Consider the following 17,840-nt stretch of genomic DNA (forward strand, 5'->3'; position numbering starts at 1 on the left):
ATAAATAGTAAACGGCTATCAGGGATGTCAATGGTAGTCTTTCATTTAAAAGCTTGGAAGGAAATTTAGAATAAAATGGCTGAGGTGCATATAAAATATACAATTTCTCTTTGAAATCAGCTATTATACCAAGGGATGGAGAGAAACAAATGTTGTTGTACCTATCTTTTAAAAAGATACTCCTGGGAGTTACCAAACCTAGGTGCCAAACTGAAACATGTAAAAATTAGTCAACTCAATGAGTTCTCTACCCCTTGTGTTCACTGATTTCTTACCTTCCCTACCCCTGCACAATATCGGCTTGTCATTTTTGTTGAATTCTTGATCTAATTTAGATTGGTAGCTCTAAGGGACAGACACCTTGTCTTTTTAGCTGTTTATAAAGCACCAAGTGCATACAAAGTGCTATGTAATATTTCTATGACACTGTTACCATTTATAACTGCTATTCATTTCTCTCAAGAAAACATTATTGCTAGTAATAGCTATTCAACATCAGTTCATAACAAACAATACATTTTTCAGCATCACGCATAGTCTGTCCCAATTCTGTATCTTCACATTTAATTCATACTTGTAAAATTTTGCAAGTAGTTATGTTCAGCCATCCGATATTAGATGATCATGTAACTAAATAATTAATTATAAGGTCAATGTGCAAGAGGACAGAGTTCAGGTTCTCAGAGCATCCTGAACTCTGAATTTCTTGACTTTTGAGTTCAAACAGCAATAGTTTTAGCCCTTTAAACATATTATTAGGTCAGCATTTAGAGGCAAGATAATGAAACTTCAGAAATGGAACAGATCTGACATACTGTATTCCATACAAAAAAGAGGGCAGTGATACAAATATGTATAGTAGCCGGTATATTAAAACACTTCTCAACTCACCTGACACACAAATCTGAGATTAAGGTATAGTCTTGGGAAAAATCTTATGTAAACATAATGTAAAAATAAAGGACTGAAATAAAACTACAAAAATCCAATGTCTCCCTTTATCCCATTCTCTGTCACATGCACACTTATAACATTTAAATGATATTGTCAGGTTTGGTAGGTCCAAAAATTGATTGTTTCTTATATTTGCAAAGTCCATATACAAGTATATTTTAAAACGAAAAATAATTTACCATCCTTTTCACTGTTTGTTATTGTAGTTTGTTGAAATCCTAGATATTAATGAAAAATCACATTAGGTTATTATGAGAAACAATTTGTGATACAAAAAGGGAGGTTGACCCAATGCCCTCTTTATGCCAACTGGGAGCAGGCATGAGGGTCCATAAGGGTTACAGGGATCCCTGGGTCTGGTGTCTACATACTAGTCCTACAAAAAGTGTCATGTAAGGTCCTAAAGAAAGCTAGCATCATAGTGGTCACCATAATCACTGTGAGATGCATGTGAGGATAATATATAAGAAGATAGAGGCTGACTATACATTATACATACACAGACACACAAAGTTATGTTGTAAAGGCCTTGTAGAGAGAGCTGATTATTTGAAAGTAGTATGCCTTTAGACAAACTTCTCTAGACAAGAGGTGGGAGACATTTATCTCCTTAGCTAACCGTTGTGTATTGTATGTCTTACAATAGACGTGTATTAGCATGGTAGGGCCATGACTAGACTACAGACTGTATGCAGCACACCTGTACTGATGCAACTGTGCCGCTGTAAGATCTCCCGCGTAGCCACTCTATGCCAACAGGAGAGAGCTCTCCCATTGACATAATTAAACCACCCCCAACGAGCAGCAGTAGCTACGTCGGTGACAGAGCATCTCCCACCGACACTGGGCTGTCCACACCAGTACTTCTGTCAGTGTAACTTATTTCACTCAGGGAGGTGTTTTCTTCAAACCCCTGAGCGATATAAGTTATACTGACAAAAGTGCTAGTGTAGACATAACCTAAATCAAATACTAATGAAGAGCTTGTGGAAACTTCAAAGGAAAATTAACAGGAATAGATAAAAAGTGGGGGTTGTTTTCAGATGAAGATCAAAAGTCTGGTATATCTGGAGGGGGCAGAGAGGTGCCCTAACATCCTTCAGTCTGGGAAGACAAGCGGCCAGCAGACTTGATCTTATGAAATGTGGGGATCACAGCCATGTTGGTTGAAAAAGCCAGGGAAAGGACTTGGGGTAAGCTATCCTGGGGGAGACAAGGGAATGTCTTGTGAGTTAAGTTTAGGTTGTAGGAAGCATGTTATGATTATGTTTTATATGTAACTGTTTGTTTCCAATGCTCTTTCTTTCCATCATTTGAATCTCTATTCTTTGATATTAAACTTAATCTTGTTTTCACTACAAAAATATCTAAGTGCTGTGTGTTAAGTGGAGTGGTGATCCTGAGTAAAACTAGTAAGTTGTGTGTACTGTTCCTTCGGGAGTAGAGTACTGTGAGTACTGTGAGTGTTCTGTAGATTAGGGACTGGATACTCCAGAGGGATGCTTAGAAGGCTTAAGGATTGGTGAGTGCCTATTGTTTGTCTAAAGAGGGACAGGATAGCTTGCAGGGCTGAGAGGGGAGCACTTGTGCTGTCCATGGGCCGGGGTCATGAGGGGGCTGACCCTGGCAGGTACATACAAGGCTGCCTCATGCTAAAAGCAGGTGGTAACAAGGTGGCTCACAAATCTCGTTTCAGAAACAATGGATTGTGAGCACATAGTACATCTCAGACAACAGCAACTTCTGTCTCACAAAGGGCAACAACAGAGGAAATGAAAACCTACTACAGGACAGGCCCAACAAAGAAAACAACAGAACGCCACTAGCTATCACCTTCAGCCCCCAACTAAAACCTCTCCAGCTCATCATCAAGGATCTACAACCTATCCTGAAGCACGACCCATCACTCTCACAGATCTTGGGAGAGAGGCCAATCCTTACTTACAGACAGCCCCCCAACCTGAAGCAAATACTCATCAGCAACCACACAAGAAAAACACTAACCCAGGAACCTATCCTTGCAACAAAGCCCGTTGCCAGCTGTGTCCACATATCTATTCAGGGGACACCATCATAGGGCCTAATCACATCAGCCACACTATCAGAGGCTCATTCACCTGCACATCTACCAATGTGTTAAATGCCATCATGTGCCAGCAATGCCCCTCTGCCATGTACATTGGCCAAACCGGACAGTCTCTATGTAAAAGAATAAATGGATACAAATCAGATGTCAAGAATTATAACATTCAAAAACCAGTTGGAGAACACTTCAATCTCTCTGGTCACTCCATTACAGAGTGGCAATATTACAACAAAAAAGTGGCAATATTACAACAAAAAAACTTCAAAAACAGACTCCAACAAAAGACTGCTGAGTTGGAATTAATTTGGAAACTGGACACCATTAAATTAGTCTTGAATAAAGAGTGGGAGTGGATGTGTCATTACACAAAGTAAAACTATTTCTCCATGTTTATTTTTCCCCCCTACCGTTCCTCACACGTTCTGATGAGTCTGATGCTACCAACAGAAGGTTGATTTTCTTTTTTGGTGGTTCAGGTTCTGTACTTTCCACATCAGAGTGTTGCTTGTTTAAGACTTCTGACATCATGTTCCATACCAAGTCCCTCTCAGATTTTGGCAGGCACTTCAGAATCCTAAAACTTGGGTTGAGTGCTGTAGCTATCTTTAGAAATTTCATATTGGTACCATCTTTGCATTTTGTCAAATCTGCATGAAATATACGGCAGAATGCAGGTAAAGCTACTGAGCAGAAGACATACAATTCTTCCCCAAGGAGTTCAGTCACAAATTTAATTAACACATTTTTTTTTAACAAGTGCCCTCAGCTTGGAAGCATGTCCTCTGGAATTGTGGTAGAAGCATGAAGCGGCGTATGAATGTTTAGCATATCTGGCACATAAATACTTTGCAACTCCAGCTACAACAGTACCATGCAACGGCCTGTTTTCACTTTCAGTGACAGTTTACATAAGAAGCAAGCATTATTTCCCGTAAATGTAAGCAAACTTGTTTATCTTAGTGATTGGCTGAACAAGAAGTAGGGTTGAGTGGACTTGTAGGATCTAAAGTTTTACATTGTTTTGGTTTTGAGTGCAGTTATTTAAAAAATAAGGCTACATTTGTAAGTTGCACTTTCACGATAAAGAGATTGCACTACAGTACTTGTATGAGGTGAATTGAAAAGCACTATTTATTTTATCTTTTTTATAGTGCAAATGTATATATAATCAAAAATAATAATATAAAGTGAGCACTCTACCCCTTGTATTCTGTGTTATAATTGAAATCAATATATGTGAAAATGTAGAAAAACATCCAAAAATATTTATAATAAATTTAAATTGGTATTCTATTATTGTTGAAGAGTAAAATTAAAATTGTTATTAATAGCGATTTTTTAAATCTAGTTAATTTGTTTTACATTAATCAGTTGAGTTAACTGTAATTAATTTACAGCCCTAATTATTTATATTACAGTAGTGCCCAAAGACCTCAATCATGATTGGTGCCCATTGCATTTGGTGCTGTACACACACCTACTAAGAGATGGACCCTGCCCTGAACAGCTTATGAGAGAAAGAGATTCAGAATGAAAACAGAATGATCAGGATGATGGTTTGCAAATGTGTTAGTTCCAAGTTGGGGTTTTTTGTTTGTTTCTTTGTGTATGTGACAGAGTGCTGGGGATATGTCTGTATCAAATTGTGAACTCCATTTTGTGTTTCGTGCCAAACAAATATCTAAACTTGCCCAAGGCAAGCCTATAATTCTATTGCATTCCAGACAGTGTGTCTCAACTACTGCCCCTCCATGGAACAATGATTTTTTACATAGAGGCCCACAGGAGGGGCAAGCCTGACACGGGGGAGGGAGGTGGGGATGGGGTTCTTCAGCTGAGCATATGGAAAAAGGAGACAAATACAGCTCTGAAGCAGGGGGAGGAGGGGAGCAAGCCATTGTCACATGTAAGCTAGACATGGAGAGAGAGAGGGACGATAGGGGCTGCCCAATCTGAATGCTGACAAAGCTCAGACTCGCAGAAGTGGTCAGATCAGACAAGGGAGGGCACATCTCCGGACTTTTGTTATTTTTCGAAGATCTGCAACTTTTGAGTGCTTTTAACTGTAAAGCAATTGGGCTTCAGCGATTCCTTTGCTAAGTCTGTGTACCTTGCTTTACTGCCGTGGTATCCCCAATTGGGTTAAACTAGAAGCCCAGAGTCATCACAGCTTCCATGGAACACTAGGGGAGCACATGTAAGTGGCGCTCAAGAGGTCTGAGGCACTAGTTTCGGGGTCTCGGGTGGCTAGATTGTGGGAGTCCAACATGCCAAAGAAGTGGTGTCAAATAAGAGATCTGAGCCTGGGTGTATGCCCTATATTATATGGCTGCATTAGGGAGACTGAAGGAGGAGTGAGAACAACAGCCTATCAAAGGAGAAGAAAAAATATGGCAAGTCGAACTGAAGGGAGCAGTGTCTGATTACATTACTTGTGTCTAGGGGTTTCCAAAGCTGCCTCACCTCCTGCCCTGGGACCCCTGGCACCTGCCAGAGGTGGGTAAGTCTCTCTGCTTCTATGGATGACTCCATCTTGAGTGCTCTGCCAGCCCATTTTTGGAGGGCGGGGAGTTGGGGGCTTGAGTGGGCTAAGGAAGGCAAGTAAACAGACAGCAAAGAGTGCTCGGGCAGGGCAGTGGAGGTAGGCAAACAAACAGCAAAAGGGGGGGCCTGGGAGGGGCAGGGGAGGTACATAGCAAAAAGAAATGGAGCATGGCGGGGTAGGTAACACACTTTCCCCCCTGCAACATGAGAGGGGGAGGAGCAGACTGTGAGGGGAAGAGGACCACCTGAGGCAGGGAGGAGCAGTGAACTGCAAGGGGAAGGGGACCACAGAAGAGGAAGCGGGGGAGAACAGTGAACTGTGAGGAAGAGGGGACCCCATGTGAGACTAGGAGGGTGGCAAACTGTGTGGGGGAGGGGCTAGTGAGCAGGCAGGGGGTGGAGGAGGAGGCCCCCCAGCCCAATGCAAATTGCAGGGAAGGGAGTGGGGGAATTGTCCCAGCCCATGCAGCTGAGGCAGGGAATAACATGGAGCCTGTTTCCCTCGAGGTGGGGAGGGCCAGTGCTGAGTCAGAGAGAGTTGGGACCCACTCTTTTAGCCTTTTCAAAGGGTAACAAACTAAATCCTATCAAACCCAACGCTGACCATTTATTGTGACTGTGATTTAAAGGTGTTTAACTTGCCCTATTTGAGGCTGTAAACCCTTCAGGGTAGCGAGCTGATCTGCCTATCTGTACAGCAACTAGCACATTAGGGCCCCATGTGTGAGTGAAAGATCATGGTGCTACCATAATATAAATGTTAAATAATAATGAACACAGAACTAAAACAGCAATTGCTTCCTGCTGCTTGAAGTTAGATCTAAATTATTAAAAATCTCTTTAATCTCATCATCATATTTACTAAAAAAGTCCAGAAAAGCTTGTTATGTGTTATTGGACAAACAGAATAAGGTACCTAATTTTAAAAAGATAGGGATACACATAGATAACCCCAAATAGGCAGGTATGCAGGTTAAATACCCATACCTGGCCTGGATCTACAGGCCCAGAATGGTGCAAAGGGGGCCATGCTATGGGCCTGAATGTATCCCAAACGCTCATGATTGTGTTTAGTATGCCATGTCCTATCTAATCACATTTTTAAAACTCTTGAATTTAGTACTCATGGAAGGTGATGGATAGTCAGTTCGGGAGTTTATCCTTAGGGCAGGTACAGAACATGTATTCAAAGTATCAGCTTCCCCACATTATGCCACTGCTATTAACTGGAGTGACCCTCTCTAGGAGTGAACTAGTAGGCTATACCCCATTCCCATTAAGTCCATTCCCTTTCTACTGAGGCTACCAACTAGTGCTAATTGCAGTGGTGGGTTTTATGATGGGGATACTTGTCTGCTAGGACTGGCTACCAAATGCCAACAACTTTAAACTGTATCAATCAATGGGAGAGGGCAGATTTGGACCAGTGATCTCAGGGTAGAAGCCCAACCTAATTCTCCTCAGCAATTGCATTTTGTAGCCTTGTTCTAGTCCATGGTTTGTTTTGTAGGTCTGTGGTTTGGGCTCCAGTTCCTTCAAGTTAAAATAATGTTTGATTTTTCCTTAATTCCGTATACTGGATGTGGTTAAGCAGCAATGCTTAGTCTGGTTATCTGTATGACATGAATGCAAGCAAGATGAAAGCACATAGCAAAGAAATGTGACAGCTTAAGCTTCACAGAAGGGAGAAAATAATTCTCCAGACAGGGTATGGGGCGGGGTTGTTTTATTGCTTTGAGTTACTGGTTGGTTAAGTGAATTGAATTTTGTTGTGTGTGAGCACATGCTGTTAGGCGGTTATTTTTGTATGGATTAAGGCTTTGGCTACACTAGCACTTTTGTCAGTCAGGGATGTGAAAAAAAATAACCCCAACACTCCCCTGCTCGACAAAAGTGCCCGCGTGGACAGCGCTATGTCCGCGGGAGACACTCTCCTGCTGACATAGCTACTGCTGCTCATTAGAGGTGGCTTAATTATACCAGCAGGAGAGCTCTCTCCCGCCAGCAGAGAGCGGCTACAGGAGAGGTCTTACAGCGGTATAGGCAGCTGCAGTGGTACAGCTGCACCGCTGGCAGGGTCTGTAGTACAGAGAGACCCTGATTCCAAATAACTGTCAGCACAGTTGTGAACAGGTAACTTTTGCTATTTAAATGAAAAAATAAATACTAGCCTAGAACAAGGAAGATTACTACTGATCTGCCAGGGTCCTAAATACAGTAATCATCTTGGTAAAGGAACCCAAACAAATGATATGTCAATGCAACCCTCTCAAACTGCAACAATACTAGTTTAAATAAAATAAATAAATGGCTGTTTGGTATGAACCACCTCTAAGCGTTATTTATGTTCTTAAAAATGTATTTAGAAGCCTAATTTTAAGATCCAAATAAAAAAAAACATTGTTATTATAATTATATGGTTGTATCTTGAGAAATGTAAGCCTCATTCTAAGTTTTAAATTGTGACAGGCCCTGATTCCCTTGGAATCTCGGTTTCAAATCACAGGACTTCATCTTCCTGAGAAGTGTTCCATGCAGTTAACCGAGTGTAGAATTGGATGAAATCCTGAAAACTGAGGTCTTGTCAACTGTGCGTGGATATTAAAGTCCAATAGCACTTTAACAAGAGAAATCATTAGGGAGTAGTAAATCCTTACTATTCCCCATGCCACCTTCTATTAACCAATGTTAGTCAGTTTCTGCATTCCACCCCATAAGTGGATGTATCAGTGCTGAAACTGGAGGAACGGGGGGGAGAGACTCACCCAAAAATGATTAGCTTGCTCCATTTTTTCTCCCTCCTGCCAGTTACACGGGAGGCATGAGCACCCACGACAACTCTGACAATACTACTTCATAATAGGGGCCCTGCTCTGCCCCCATCTTCTTCCCCACAGAACCTGCAGTGTTCTCCAGGTGTGATCTCAGTAAAGATTTATTTCAAGTCCCCTTCACCAATATCACCACACTCTCCCATTCTCCCTCCTATTTACAGTGTTTGTCAAGGTTTAGGCCTTCTCAACAAGACCTGAAGGAAACAGAGGCCTTGCAACTCTGAGTAACTAGCCATGTTCCTCCCTCTCTCTTCTTTGCAGTGCCTTCCTCTGCCTCTTTTATCAGCCCTGAGCTAATGGGGCCAAATGAGCTCTTACCCTACCCAGCCTGATTGTATCATTAACCCCAATCAGCTTCTCCTGGTAAACTTATTAGCTCCTAAGTGATCAGAGTGCAGGTCTGCCAGCCATCTAGCCCTGGATTCCCAACAGGGACTCATTCCCTGCAGTCACCCTGCCTCACTGGCTGGGAGCCTGTTGCTGACATTGAGTAAGAGGAGTTGCTGCTGCTGGACTGAGTAACTTTATCATCTCTGTTACCTCCTGGGCTTGCGGTGATCGCTACTGTCTCTAAGGGGGGAGCAGCATGAAGCCCTCCCCACAGTCCATCCACCACTGCTACCCCCTCTACCGCCCTCAAACACCGTCTGGGACTGCCTCCACTCCTTAGCCTAGCCACTCGCCTCGACACTGCTTCCACCTGGGACTTTATCAGCAGAGGTGAGCAGTGACTTTTGTTTGCAAGCACATGTGCCCCCTTCCCTCCCCTAGACTTGCCTTCCCCCAGCTGCCCTAGGCTGGAGGGCTTCCCTCCCTGCCCCCCACCATCTGTTTGCATTGAAGGAGAGGAGACTCCCCAGAAGACCATAAGGGGATTACTGCTGTCGAGCCTGCCGCTGTGCCCCCTGCCATGGTCCAGCGGATGGAGCCTGCTGAGGAGACCATGGCAGACGAGGGGGTTGGTGCGGCCCTCCCTCCTGGTATCCCTTCTGAGAAGGCATCACCCTGCCCCTTTGTCATCCGCACCCCCTTTCAGTGCCAAGGTGGATGTCGCTCCGGTCACTAACAGGGAGGATCCTGTGGTGGTAGGTTGGGACTTCTACTCTGTCTTTGAGGAGATCGAGGCCCTAAGTCTGACCCCTGTCACCCTGTGGGAGGATGAACCCCTGCCAGCAGGCCCCGGTCTGGGCAATGACTTTGTTGCATCGTCCCCTCCTCCTCTCTCTCCCTTTCCCCAGACCACCGCCCCTGCTCTCGCTCTCAGGGCACTCCTGGGCTCATCCGCCTGCCCGGCCGCAGATGGCACCCATTTCAAGGCCGCCCAGAGGCAGATTAAAGTTTCCTGGGGCCCCTCCCCACCCCTTCTGCCTGCGGTCTCACCCACAGCTCCATCCCTTTCTGCCCCTTCCCCAGGGTCTGCCCCTGTCCACCTAGCGTTCCCCCCCATTCCACCCTTCCACACTGCACCCTGCAACCCATTTTCTCCTTTCTGACCCGCCCCTCACTGAGGCCCCATGACTGGAGAAGCTCTGTTCCCCCGCAGAGCACTGCTGCCAGAGAGCGGGGTCGGGATGCAGGGGCTCTGGGTTGGTCAAGGACCCTGGGCATGGGCCCCGTTGGCCCAATGGCTAATCCTCCTCTGAGGCCGCACAGCCCATTGTGGCACCCAGGCCTGGCATCATAGAGGGCCCGCTTCCCACATCCTTCTCCTTGACACCTGTGCCCGGTCAAGCGCTGCTGCACCCGGGTGGCCATAAGAACGGTCATACTGGGTCCGACCAAAGGTCCATTTAGCCCAGTATCCTGTCTTCCGAAAGCAGCCAATGCCAGGCGCTCTAGAGGGAATGAACAGAACATGTAATCCTCAAGTAATCCATCCCCTGTTGCCCATTCCCAGTTTCTGGCAAACAGAGGCTAGGGACACCATCCCTGCCATCCTGGCAAATAGCCATTGGTGGACCTATCCTCCATGAATTTATCTAGTTCTTTTTTGAACCCTGTTATAGTCTCAGCCCAGCTGCTGAGGCCCCTCGTCCTCATTATGTTCCCATCCCCGTCACTAGTCCCACCCCTTCCCCTTTCCTCTTCCACTTGCCGGGGTTGTCCTGTTTCTCTTCTCTGTTGACAAGCCCTCAGGAAGTGGTTTTGTATTTCCCTCCCCCAGTCCACTCGGACCTGCTGTTCTCCCTCTGCCACCACCTCTTGTGCCCAGGACTGAGACAGGTTGCACAGCGCCAGCAAAACAGGCTCCATGCTGGGGATCCGCCTCCTGTTTTCCCATCTCTGCAGGCCATGGGGCCATTTCAGGGATCCAGCCAGAGGATGACCCCCAGGCGCTGCGGGTCGAGCTGTGCTGCTTCCTGGTGGACACCCCTGGCTCCAAGAGTAAGGTGCAGCTTGCTCTCCAGTGCTGGGGGGATTTACACCTCATTCTCTGGGCTGTGATGGCCATTTTGGAGAAGGGTAGGGGGACCGGGAGGCAGGATGCCATGGCCTACCAGTGGGCCTGCAGCTTCTATGACTCCCTGGTTGCTGCAGGTCCCAGCGAGAGCTGGTGGCACTCCTGCCCACAAGGATCTTCCTCTGCCCCTGTGATGAAGCTGACCACCATTGCCACCTCGAACACCTGGGGCTGTAGGGTGGGTCTCCACAGGTACCAGGTGCTCTCCTTCATTTGGGATAGGGAGGAGACCCATGTGATCTTCCTGCAGGAGACCCACATGGACCCAGCCACCAATGCCACCTGGCAGCTGGAGTAGGAGGGACAGGGTGTGCTCCAGCCACCTCACTGCTTTTTCAGGCAGGGTGGCCACACTATTCTCCCCCAACGTATGGCCAGAGGTGCTTGGGGTTGCTAAGGTCATGCCGGGTCGCCTGCTGTACTTTCTGGGCCTGTGTAGAGGAGCTGACACTGAACCTTGTCAACGTCTGTGCCCTGATACCCGGCCCAGAACAAGTGCTCTTCTTTCAGCCAGCGTCAACCTTCCTTGGCTCCTTGGATCCTCGCAAGTGCCATGTCCTGGGCAGGAATTTCAATACCATGCTATACAAGTGGGACCACTCAGGGACCAAGAGGTGTCCAGCTGCCACAGATGTCCTCAGGGAGATCATAGACCATCACTCACTGGTGGACATCTGGTATGACCACCACCCAGATGACAATTTCACCTTCATCTACATCTGGGTGGAGGATGCTTGGTCATGCCACTTCTGGTTGGACCGCATTTATTTGCCTCACCTCCATCCCTTGCGGGCTCACTCCTCCAGCATCTGGCTGACCCCATTATCATATCATCACCTGCTGGCTGTGATGGCCTCTCTCACCTAAGAGAGGCTAGGGTTGGCCTATTGGCATTTTAATAGCTTGTTGGGGACTATGGGCTTCATGGCATCCTTCCAGGAGTTCTGGCTAGCCTTTCCCTCAGCGCAATGGTGGTGGGATGTGGGGAAGGTTAGCACTTTGCTCTTCTGCCATGACTACACATGGGGAGTCAGTCAGGGAAGGGAGGCAGTAATAGGACAGCTGGAGCAGGAGGTCTTGGAGCTGGAGAGGCATCTGGCCACCAGCCCTGTCCCCCTGCGGAGTGTTCCAGGAGAAGTAGGAGGAGCTCCAGGCTAGGATGACTTTGTTCGATCCTGCATCCGCCTCTTTCAGGAGATGGATCATGGTTCTCGCTTCTTCTATGCCCTGGAGAAAAAGAGGGGGGGCCAAGAAGTATGTCACCTGCCTCCAGGTGGGTGATGGTATCCCCCTTACAGATCCATTGGAGATATGGGGGAGGACCAGGGCCTTCTATGTCAGCCTCTTCTCCCCAGATCTGACCAATGCCTGTGGGGTATTCTGAAATGGACTCCCGACGATCAGCACGGGTGACTCAGCCCAGCTGGAGTTGCCTCTCACTCTGGCTGACTTCTCGGAAGCCCTCCATCTGATGCCTACTAATTAATCCCCAGGCATCACTGAGCTGACCATGGAGTTCTACCACACGTTCTGGGATATTCTTGGCCTGGATCTCACCATCATCTGGGCTGAGTCCTTAGGGAGTGCGGTGTTCCCCTGACATGCAGGCAGACCGTGCTCACTCTGCTACCCAAGACGGGGGACCACTGTGATCTTCGGAACTGGCGTCCTGTCTTGCTCCTCAGCACGAACTACAAGGTTGTAGCAAAGGCCATCTTGCTGTGGCTGTGGTCCATGCTGGTGGTCCAGGCCAGTCCATCCTATCCAGACCTACACTGTCCTGGGCTGTACCTTCTTTGATCATCTTTATCAAGTCCGGCACCTTCTTTTATTTGGGTATAGGGATGGCATAGGGATTTGCCCTCCTGTCCCTGGACCAGGAGAAACCCGTGGTCCACCATGTCGAATGCTATCTCCCAGGCACTCTGTGTGCATTTGGCTTCCAGCCCCATTTTGTGAGCTTTCTCCAGGTGCTGTACACCTCTGCAGAATGTCTGGTCAAGCTCCACTGGACCCTTACCAAACCCATCATCTTCGGTCAAGGGGTGCATCAAGGCTGCTTGCTGTCAGGCCAACTGTACACTCTGGCCATTGAGCCCTTCCTCTGTCTCCTCCGCACGAGGCTGATGGAGTTGGTGCTCCACAAGCCAGAGTTGTGGGTAGTCCTGTCAGAGTATGCTGATAATGTGCTCCTCATGGTTCAGGACCTGGGTGACCTGACATGGCTGGGAGCCTACCAAGCTGTCTACTTGGCAGCCTCCTCTGCCCGGGTCAACTGGGTCAAGAGCTCTGGCCTGATGGTCTGGGACAGGTGGCAGGCAGGTCCCTCCCACCTGTGCTCTAGGCCATCTGGTGGAGCACGGATCTGCTGCTCTATCTGGGCATTTACCTTTTCGTCATCCATCTCTCCCCACCAGAGAACTAGCATGATTTGGAGGGCAGGGTGACTAAGTGGTTGTGGAGGTGGACGGGACTGCTCTGGTGCCTTTCCCTGCGGGAGAGGGCACTGGAGCTCAGAGGTGCTGGAACAATTTGTAGAGTGGGAGTGCTGAGAGCCATTGAACCAAACTGTAAATCTGGTATATAATAGAAACCACTTCAAGCCAGGGGAGGCTGCAGCACCCCCCGCACCCTGAGTTGCAGCACCTATACTGGAGCTTAACCAGCTGGGTCCATGCTTTGGCACCGGCTCAAAGCCCTGGGTACCTTGGCCTGCTTCCAGAGGTTAACGCTGGAGTTCTTTTGGCTGGGGCTGCAATTGGTATCTGCAGGGGTTCTGAATCATCCCCTGGAGAAGGGGGGACAGGGCCTGCTCAGCCTCTGCAGTCAGGTCCATGTCTTCCACTTCCAGGCCTTGCAGAAACTCCTTTATGGTGCAGGAAGTCCGGCATGGAGCATGCTGGCACATGCCTTCCTCCGCCACCTCTGAGGGCTCTGATACAACTGGCAGCTCTTTTACCTCCATTCAAGGGATCTTCTGCAAGACCTCTCTGAGCTCCAGTCTTCTACCAGGACCTCCTCCAGACCTGGAAGCTGGTCTCGGTGACCAGGTCTGTGGTGGGTACCAAGGGGGAAGATCTCCTCACAGAGCCCCTCTCACACAACCCCCACCTTGGTGTGCAGGTGGCGGAGTCCTCAGTACACTGGAGGTTGGTCCTGGCAGATACCACCAGGACCATAGACTTCCTGAACAAGAGGAGGATGCTGGACAGGGAGGTGCTTTGAGACTGGGGGAGGAACATAAATAGGCCCCATAGATCATGTGTCAGGGCAGAGTTCTTCTGGGCTGTGTCCACTGGCTCCCTGGACACCTACAAGGAGCAGGGGACACTGTCTGGGGTTCTCTGCTCCGTGTCACCTTCTGGCTGCCAGATTTTGACCCTGTGACACTCACGCTTGTGCTTGTTTTCAATATTTGTTGCCCCCCGAACTTGCTTGAGCCCTGGGTCCAGTCGCTCCTTCCCTTAGATTGGGGGAAGGACATTCAGATGTGTGCGGGTTGTGCCCACCCACTCCGCTGGGACGTCAATAGGTACTCACTCCCTGCACCCTATTATACACCTATTGCCCCCTAGTTTGTGCACTGGGCTATGTTTCAGTGGTGTGAGAGCATGTGAAGTGCTTCAGGATCCTTCAGGCTGAAAGGCACTATACAAACATAGTTGCCTGTTTTAAAAGACTATGTAAATACCTTTTATAGAAGATGGTTTCCGGGATTCACTTCCAATCACTTACTCCCCACAGTCTGTTTCTGTCTAAGCTGCAGCTTCTTGCTAGGTAAAGGTTTTACTCCTCCTTGACCTTGCATATTTTTCTGGGTCAGGCCTTGTGTGCCACCAGTTCATATCCCAGATTTTCTTCCCAACTCTGTGCCAACCCCAGCGTTTTGCCTCTTCCTCCTTGGGCTGCACCTGCTGTGCTGTGCTTTCTGTAGCACCTTATTATATATAATTGCCTGCCAGCAGCCTGTAGGCCCTCTGTGTCTTTCTTGACTTCCTGTCACTGCAGCTGGCAGAGGAGGCAAATAATGTAATTGCCCTGGATAAAGCACACAGGAACAGTTGCTAATTATTAGAAGTTATAATTATGAGACTGATTCTCGACATGCTGTGCAGCTACAAGACGAGCAGTAAAAATTTTAATTCTCACTAGCCAACAGCAGCAGCAGTATTATTATTATTCCAAGACAAAAGTGCATTAAAATGGAGTTAAGACTGAGAATATGTGTCAGTAATTTAAGGGTAAAAATAATTACAGGGATGTTGTAATTATCCTAAACCAAGCATTACAAACCCAGGACTTTCAGAGTTAAGATTACTTAAAAGAAATCCAGACATGTTAGTATGGAAATCCATAGTTCAAGCCCCCAGACAACTTAACTTTGCCTTGTAGGGATGTCATGCAATATCCATATGATCATGATTAAGGGATTTTAGTGTTTGTGTAACCCACACATTGCCTGGGTGTGCTGTTCTGTCCCATCTCGTGGCACCGAGGCCACTTAGAGAGAGAGATTAATGAGTCTGCTCTACAGCCTTAGGTAATAGCCAGTTTGCTTTTAGCTCATGCAGTAGTGGCTCATGCATATAGCTACCAGAGGTCACAGGTTCTATCCCGCCCACCAACAAGTGTTACATTTGCAATCTGTAATTAGAGTAAACTGACTTTGAAAGGCACATTAGAATTTTTTGGTTGTTTCTCCCTCCCCCCCCCCCGGCATCACTACAGGGAAGAATTAAGGATAACTCTGGTCGGAATAGCTGGTGAAAGGTAGTAAGTCACACAAGCTGGACCACGGTCTATCTCTTTGTGACTTCTGAATGCTGGAGGGATGAATATATGCCTGTCTACATCACTGGTTACTTGTATTTTTCAGCTAGGGATAACAGAAACAGTTAATAGTAACTATGATTAGTGCATAAAGGATATCAATAAATCTCTTTCCAGTAAATATGGTTCATTACTAGGGAGACCAGATCTTTTGCTTTAAATAGCATTGTTTTATTTTATAGCAAGCTTATCTGCTCTGCCTACCCTACAGTCAGACAGCCAAATGTCCTACTTTTTTATTCCACCTTCTTGCAGTATTTGTCCTATTTTCATAAAGCATGCATCTCTACCTATTACAAAGGCAGGAAACGTTCACTACTATGAACTGTGCACATGCTGAGATTATTTGGAATTATTTTACAATTTACATCTTACTTTTTCATATATGGAAAGGACTATGGCCCTGATCCTGCAGCTTCTTGCACATGGGTGGATTTTTGTGCCTTCACAGGCCCACAGTGAACTTCATGGGATGATGTGTGGGCAACAACAGTCCACCTGAGTGTTGTGAATTCCAGGATGAAGGTCTATGTCTATATAAGGCCAGATCCTGATCACATTGAAGTCAATGGCAAAATTTACATTTTCACTGGCAACAGTATTTTGCCCAGAAAATATACAGTGCATACTGTAAACACCTTCAAACCAATTTATCATGTACTGCTACAAGTATATCAGTGCAATGCTGAGTTTGAGGATTTAAAAGCAAACCGTCAGAAAATTCAGAAATTCTACCACAGCAACCATTATTTACTGCTGTTATACCAATGTAATGTTTGGCACTTCAGAGCTATATTTATAATTATATTATTGCTTTAATACAGTATGTATGGTGGAATGTGGCTCGGTAGTAGATGCAGTGGAAACAATCATTTTTAATTTCTTAACTTTTATGCATTTACACCCTCATTTATGCATTGAAATTCCTGGTTGGGGTTTGTTTTGTAAGAAAAAAAATTCCTACTTGATATTTCACTAAATTAAGTGTTTGTTTTCATATTATTTGTCTTTCCCCATGTATTGTTGTACTATTTAGTTTGATGCTCTGCTAGCAGAAAATAGTTGTCCAATTTTTTGGCTCCTTATATTTAGTCATCCTTCTCATTACATGTGAAAAGTCACATATAATCTTTGTTAATTCTGATATTTACTAGGAATTGAGTTGTCTTTGTTAATATAAAATTGATTTAATAAATACAATGAAAGGACAAAATACTGTTCTCCTTGTTATATAATGACCATTCAGATCCTTCTGTCAAGTCCACAAGCTGTAAGTTTGACAGGAAAGACAGCAGGGCAGTCTTAGTCTAACTAATAAGTAATACTTCATTAGTACACACATCAGAATAAAAATACTGCAACTATAGTAGGATATAATTGTCTGGCTATTGTGGCATACTACCACTAGATGGCAGTGTAACAATTCACTATATTATGGAAACAGGTTGAGCTCCAAGCCTTATTCTTCCAAAGATTTAGTGAGATGATATTTCATGGGTTACTGTCTTCAGTTAAAGTATTTGTATTTAAAAACAGCCATGGAAGTTGTCAAGGTTCCTTCCCCACTCTGAACTCTAGGGTACAGATGTGGGGACCTGCATGAAAGATCCCCTAAGCTTATTCTTACCAGCTTAGGTTAAAAACTTCCCCAAGGTACAAACTTTGCCTTGTCCTTGAACAGTATGCTGCCACCACCAAGTGTTTTAAGCAAAGAACAGGGAAAGAGACCACTTGGAGACGTCTTCCCCCAAAATATCCCCCCAAGCCCTACACCCCCTTTCCTGGGGAAGGCTTGATAATAATCCTCACCAATTGGTACAGGTGAACACAGACCCAAACCCTTGGATCTTAAGAACAATGAAAAAGCAATCAGGTTCTTAAAAGAAGAATTTTAATTAAAGAAAAGGTAAAAGAATCACCTCTGTAAAATACCTTACAGGGTAATCAGATTCAAAACACAGAGAATCCCTCTAGGCAAAACCTTAAGTTACAAAAAGATACAAAAACAGGAATATACATTCCCTCCAGCACAGCTTATTTTACCAACCATTAAACAAAAGAAAATCTAACACATTTTCTAGCTAGATTACTTACTAACTTAACAGGAAGTTAAGGCTTGCATTTCTGATCT

The sequence above is a fragment of the Chelonia mydas genome, chromosome 2 (assembly GCF_015237465.2).
Source record: "Chelonia mydas isolate rCheMyd1 chromosome 2, rCheMyd1.pri.v2, whole genome shotgun sequence".
Taxonomy (NCBI): Eukaryota; Metazoa; Chordata; order Testudines; family Cheloniidae; genus Chelonia; species Chelonia mydas.